The sequence below is a fragment of the Saccostrea cucullata genome, unplaced genomic scaffold, assembly GCF_032062105.1.
Source record: "Saccostrea cucullata isolate Sc308-1 unplaced genomic scaffold, CSIRO_AGI_Scuc_v1 ctg7522, whole genome shotgun sequence".
In the NCBI taxonomy this organism is placed as follows: domain Eukaryota; kingdom Metazoa; phylum Mollusca; class Bivalvia; order Ostreida; family Ostreidae; genus Saccostrea; species Saccostrea cuccullata.
In genome coordinates this window covers 1-5,692 of record NW_026927799.1, presented here as the reverse complement: position 1 = coordinate 5,692, position 5,692 = coordinate 1, and the positions used below count along the sequence as shown (strand labels likewise).

The 5,692-nt window shown below is 31.2% G+C and overlaps 2 long non-coding RNA genes across 2 annotated transcripts; one reads left to right on the top strand and one right to left on the bottom strand.

Moving 5' to 3' along the window:
* Nucleotides 1–555: 555 nt before the first annotated feature.
* LOC134275521 (uncharacterized) lies at nucleotides 556–2,020 on the top strand. Its single transcript, XR_009993838.1, has 4 exons — nucleotides 556–587; nucleotides 960–1,021; nucleotides 1,543–1,683; nucleotides 1,991–2,020. It is a non-coding gene; the product is annotated as an uncharacterized LOC134275521 (long non-coding RNA).
* A 346-nt stretch (nucleotides 2,021–2,366) lies between these two features.
* On the bottom strand, nucleotides 2,367–3,543 carry LOC134275520 (uncharacterized). Its single transcript, XR_009993837.1, has 2 exons — nucleotides 2,958–3,543; nucleotides 2,367–2,842 (listed from the first exon to the last, which is right to left on the bottom strand). It is a non-coding gene; the product is annotated as an uncharacterized LOC134275520 (long non-coding RNA).
* Nucleotides 3,544–5,692: the final 2,149 nt, after the last annotated feature.

The window sequence follows — 5,692 nt, the reverse complement described above, 5'->3', positions numbered from 1 at the left end:
TACAAATCTATGCACAATACATTAACACAGGACAAATGTAAGGCAGCGACATGAATACTTTGAAAGAATAAACATTTCTTAGTGTTCAGTCACACTCATCAAGTCTCTATGTTTTGATCTTTAGCTGGTAAAAGAAATAATAAGTTAAGAACACAAATAAAGGTTTCAAATTTGATCAAAAAACATGTGGTTATCTAAATATCCAGTTCTGATGATAATAATAATAAAAAAAAACAACTAGAAATTGACATAGAGCGCACGGTAACCTTCTTTTATTTTTAGTGAGAAAGAGAAGGGAGAGAGGGTATTTTAAGCAACCATGTGCTTTACTTGACATTTTTGTTGCAAAATACAAATAATATTTTCCCTACTTCCTTACAGCTGTAAATTTCCTCTTTGGTCATCATAAGTTAGAATTGCATCTCGGAATAAGATTCAAACTATTTTGTTCAACAAATTTCGTTATTAATTTGTGCATGAATCGTTTACTCATGGAAAGTCTACGGGCATGGTCAGTTTTAGAATATAATTATGTATCTTGAGTTCATATTCTTGATCTTAAGAGAAGTCGTGGGAACATGTAAAAGGTAAGAATAACTTTTTCAATTCAAATTTGTTTTTTTTTTTCAAGAGAAGTTGAAAGCATTTTTCTATGTATACAGTTTCATGATCAAGAGTTAATAATTATAATTTCAAATTTTAAAGTTTTTCATTATGTTATATTTTTTTTTTTTTTGATTGTCTTAAGTCAGACATTACATTTAGATGTAAAAGAAATCCGAAATGATTGCATTACGCATTGTATCCTTCATCTCCTTTTATCCTCTAAATGAACACTCTAGTTCTTTGAGTTGTTTTTTGTATTTCTTTTTCAGGCTGGAATAAACAAAATGAAAAGTTGCTTTGTAATACCAACTGTTAAATGCCTGTATCAATTTCAATTTTTCTTAATTCTGTAGAGCATCGCTTGGTGATTGCTGCACGGGATATATGTACAATTTTAAGGGGAGTAAATGCGAAGGTAATATACCATTATGAATCCTACAGATCATATCAGATATAATTTTATAAGGACTGCGATTGATATTTTAAAATTCCAACAATCATTACTATTTAAATGCCTTCATTTTTATCAGTTTTTTCTTGTTCTTTCTCACTAAAGAATAATGGAAAGAAAAAAAAAGAAAATAAGGATTATTAAAACTGTTTTCACGAAAGCCACGGTCAGTGAGAAAATGAAATCCTTTTACAAGCTTTCTGAGAAACTGTATTTATTAATTTTATCTCATGTCACTCCTTGTGTTAAGTTTAATACAAACTGGGACAAAGCTTCCTTTATCTGCAGTGAGCTTATGATTATTCACAAAAAAACATGCATAACTGATTCACGAAAATTGAAGTTTTGAAATCATACCCACTTTCCTTAAATTGTAGGATAGAAAGGATGCGTTTGATACCTCAAGGAACAATATCTAGTTGCAAATTTCCACCCCACCCCCCCACCCCTGTAAATTTATTTCTTTTTTGTCTTTCTTGAATTAGAACGCTCCATTGGACTTACGGGACCAAATTGTTCTTTACAATGCCGCTACCCTAGTTATGGCCGCCTTTGTCAACAACAATGTGATTGCACTGAAATATACTGTAATAAAATCGTCGGCTGTGTCAGCATTGAAAAAGGAGGTATTTTTTCTTATTATAAATACAACTTAATCTCATAAGATCTATACGATTAAACTTTTGCAATTCCGAAACTGTACCCTCGTATAATTGGAAATTTTGCCTAATAGTACATGTATGATATGGCTTTGAGAACATCTATGTCCTTTGATTGTTTAAAATGTTTAATTTATTTTATTTGGATAGTTGTCCGATCTGCTTTATGTATTTTTTTAACCAGCCTTCTCTGGAGTTAACAGACTTAACTGTTTGTTTATGATTATTCTTTCAACAATAATTTAAAATGATTTCTTTGATCAATTTCATGCAGATCCCTCCAAACCGGTACTCATTGTCTTTGAGGTGATCCTTTCCCTTATCCTTTTGGCTATTTCTGTCCAAAAATTATGGATTGAAGGATTTTTTGCAAAATGGAAAAGGGTTGTACATATGGACACAAATCAATAAGTTAATAGAAAAAGCGAAACACATTTTATGTTGACGTACTGGACAATAAAAACGATTAAAACATTTCTGTGACGTCATCTTTTGTTAAACCTGGTTCAATAAATTTGTTATTGTCCTGCACCCCGTCCAATAAGTTACCTGTAGGTGTCCAATAAGTTTCAACTTATTGGACAGGTACAGGTAACGTTAAAATGAGAACAAAGAGCGAGGCAAATAAGTAAACAGCACTTAAAAGGCAATGACAAATCAAACAATTTAATATGAACAACGTAGGAAAATAGTAGCGTTAAATGTTAATATTTCACAAAAAATCCTATTGAAAATGGCACAAAAAATCCAGTGAATTGAATGTCTCAGATTAATTATTGTAGACGCATCCGTGGCTCCGATCATAAAGTTCCTGAATTCACCGTTCATTGCTATATAATAGATTCATTTCCCAATGCTTGATTCACGGAACATAATATAGAATCCAATGGACACAAAGAATGAATGAGAAGAATGCATTTTCTTACACACAACCTTGGGCTTTTTGTTTATTGAAATATCCATTTTTCCGCATTTAGCACAAAATTTCGCTCACGAAATTCCAACAGAATCTGTAATTTCGTTCAGTGATTTATTACCATTTGTCCACCTAGTCCTGCGTCGTTTGAGCGAGTGTCTGTCGTTGTTTTAAGGAGTGACTGGGGTAAAATCCTTCCGAGTTCGAAACCTGCACACAAAAGAGAAGGTGTTGCATTTAAAAAAAAAATACACCAGAAATAATCTCCGAATTTCAAAAATGTAGGAGTAAAATACTTCAAATCCTATTGCTTTACAAAAGTTACCTGTTAACGGGAAACTCCGAAACATAAGAATATGTATCCGGATTTCATGGTAAAAACTTGAACTGAGGTATTTTGGTGTAATCGATAAATGGCATCGAAAAAACACCCGATTCTGAAAGTATTTTTTCAAAATCAAAACGCACGTCGTCATCCGTCGTCGCTGCGTTGTAAAATGAATAAATTGTCAAGAATTTAGTAGAACTGACTTTTACGCATGCGTAGTATAGATAAAAAATGTCGCAATGCGGACAAATAAGACTAAACAAAGTTAATGTTCATATTTATCGATATAAAACACCTCTCGATGATTCCTACTATTAATAAAATCAGAAGAAAAACCAAAACTGGTTTTCTTTGGCCTAACTTGATGAACAGTGCCAGGTAGTCATCCAAGCAGAATGAGACCTTACCTGTGGCTGTCCAATAAGTTAACAATGGAAGTGTTCGACAATGGTGAAATGTTTTAAGTAAGTTATAAGCCTCAAACTGACCATTATGTCAGATATTAGACTCTCCTCGGCGCTAACGCGCCTCGGGTCGTCTAATATCTGACATAATGGACAGTTTTCGTCTTATAACCATTACAGAAAGCGCAAATACAATTGGAAATGGATCAGAGGAAGAGAATTATGTAGAGCCTATTGTAATGAACATGAACTATGAAAGCACGTCAAAGGAGTACCAGAGGATATGTACTAGCCTTTAAATTTTGACAATGTATAAATAAAACATGTATCGATATATTTCTTCAACGGGAATATTTTTCAATATCTTCTTTCAAATTAAAATTACAACGCTCTCTATATAACTTTCTTTTGTACGTGTAAAATTAAACTTCACATCATGACTGTTTAGAATATTGATATTTTTTCTTTGCTTTCCTTATGTTGTTTTAATTCTCCCCTTCGTACATTGAAAAACGTATACATCTTAACTATTTTAAAATAAGTGTAAATGATCACTTTTTTATTAGTTTGTTTCCTGAATTTTTAGTTTTAACAGTATATTGCCCTAAGGCATACCTTTGTACTGACAGGTGCTTGATTAGTAGATATATATATTTTGTCCATTTAATTATTATTCCAATTTGTGTATTTTATTGACTGAATTACATATACATATAACATGTAGTTGTCGCATCCTGCAAGTAAATACAACATTTGGATAAGTTCAATCCTCAGTACGTAAACACTTGTGTTTCCTTCGAAAAAAGTCTACTGATTGCGTAATGAGTCTTGGAACAAAGTTAAATTTAATTTATGTGCCCATCAACTTGTCAACTTGAAATAAATTGTAGCGTTTATGAAGGACGCAAAACTGTGTTTATTGGGTAAAATAATCCTTTAATTATAAATAACAACTACAAAAGAATTAAAAAAAAAACATATGCATAAGGAAGTTTTGATGAATTACATCTTGGAAACAAATCATTATTAATATTTTTGCAATCTCAAAAATTATAGATATTTCATAAAACTAAGTTGAATTTAAAATAAAAACCAGTGTTTCACTAGTGATGATCAATTACTTTATTTTCAAAATTGTTGGACAATCCTTGAACGCAATCAAGTTTAAAAAAAAATATGGTGCATTTTACTAAAAGCAACTTTCTCATAGAAAGATTCTGATAAATTTGGTACAGTTTATAAGACATTTCATTTGTTTTCAAATGTTTTCTTTTATTATGCATGTAAATCCCAATTGAATAAAACTGTCTGGTGCTTTCTTTTACTTGATCCAGGTTTAAATTAAATTCCAAAACCATTAAAATCAATAGATATTTTTCCGCTTTAAAATGTGGTGTTTTAAAATCTTGTTTGCTTTCGAACAGTTTTAAAAGTCTAGTGATGGTTACTTCTCCGAGATACTTGTACCCATCTTTGTTTCAAAATCCAGTGATTGCTCTGTCATAAATTTGAATTGTTTGACAATAGACTTCTGAGAATAATAGGTGTTTGTTCTTATTTATTCGACAAGAAAAAAATCTTGACATTCTTAAAAATGCACTTTAAAATGCATAATAATTATGCATTTGGCAAAGGGTAATGTCTGACAATTAAAATGAATGAAGACAGAGAAGATATCTGCAAAAGATTTTGAATCGATTGCATAGATAAACTTTATCCTGTAAATGAGATATACGAGGGTTGTTCGAAAAGTTCGTGGACGATGTCAATCCTCTTTATATTACTCTTTTTATTACTCACTAGAAATTTAAAATAAGCACATTATAATGTATAAAAATATTTGCTTTGTTGATGTATGAAGTTTCATTTCATTCGATTTAACAGAAATCAATTTACGTCATGTTAAAATCAACATGTTTTATACCCGCAGAGCACACTTAACGGCAATGTAACGTCAAAACATAGTGTCGAGAAATTCTTAAAAATACTATCCCCATATATTTGACAAATTATAGTAAAATTACAATTTATTAAACCCTTATCTAATACTTGACATTTATTTTTTTTAAGAATTTCTCTCGTTGTATAATTTCCTTTGTTAAGGTTTTACTTTCTTTTATAACATAACCCCGCTTTCACAGGATAAGCAACTCTGAAGCACCTATGTCTTTCCTTGACGTTCCAACTTTTTAAAGTTTTGTTCAGAATTTTACAGTTAAACCGTTTCTTCACAGATCATCCTCATCCGATACAGAGTATCTGCCACTCAAATACTGCCTGTACTATTTTTACACACATGCACAGCTTGACATATTTTCTTGATTCCTC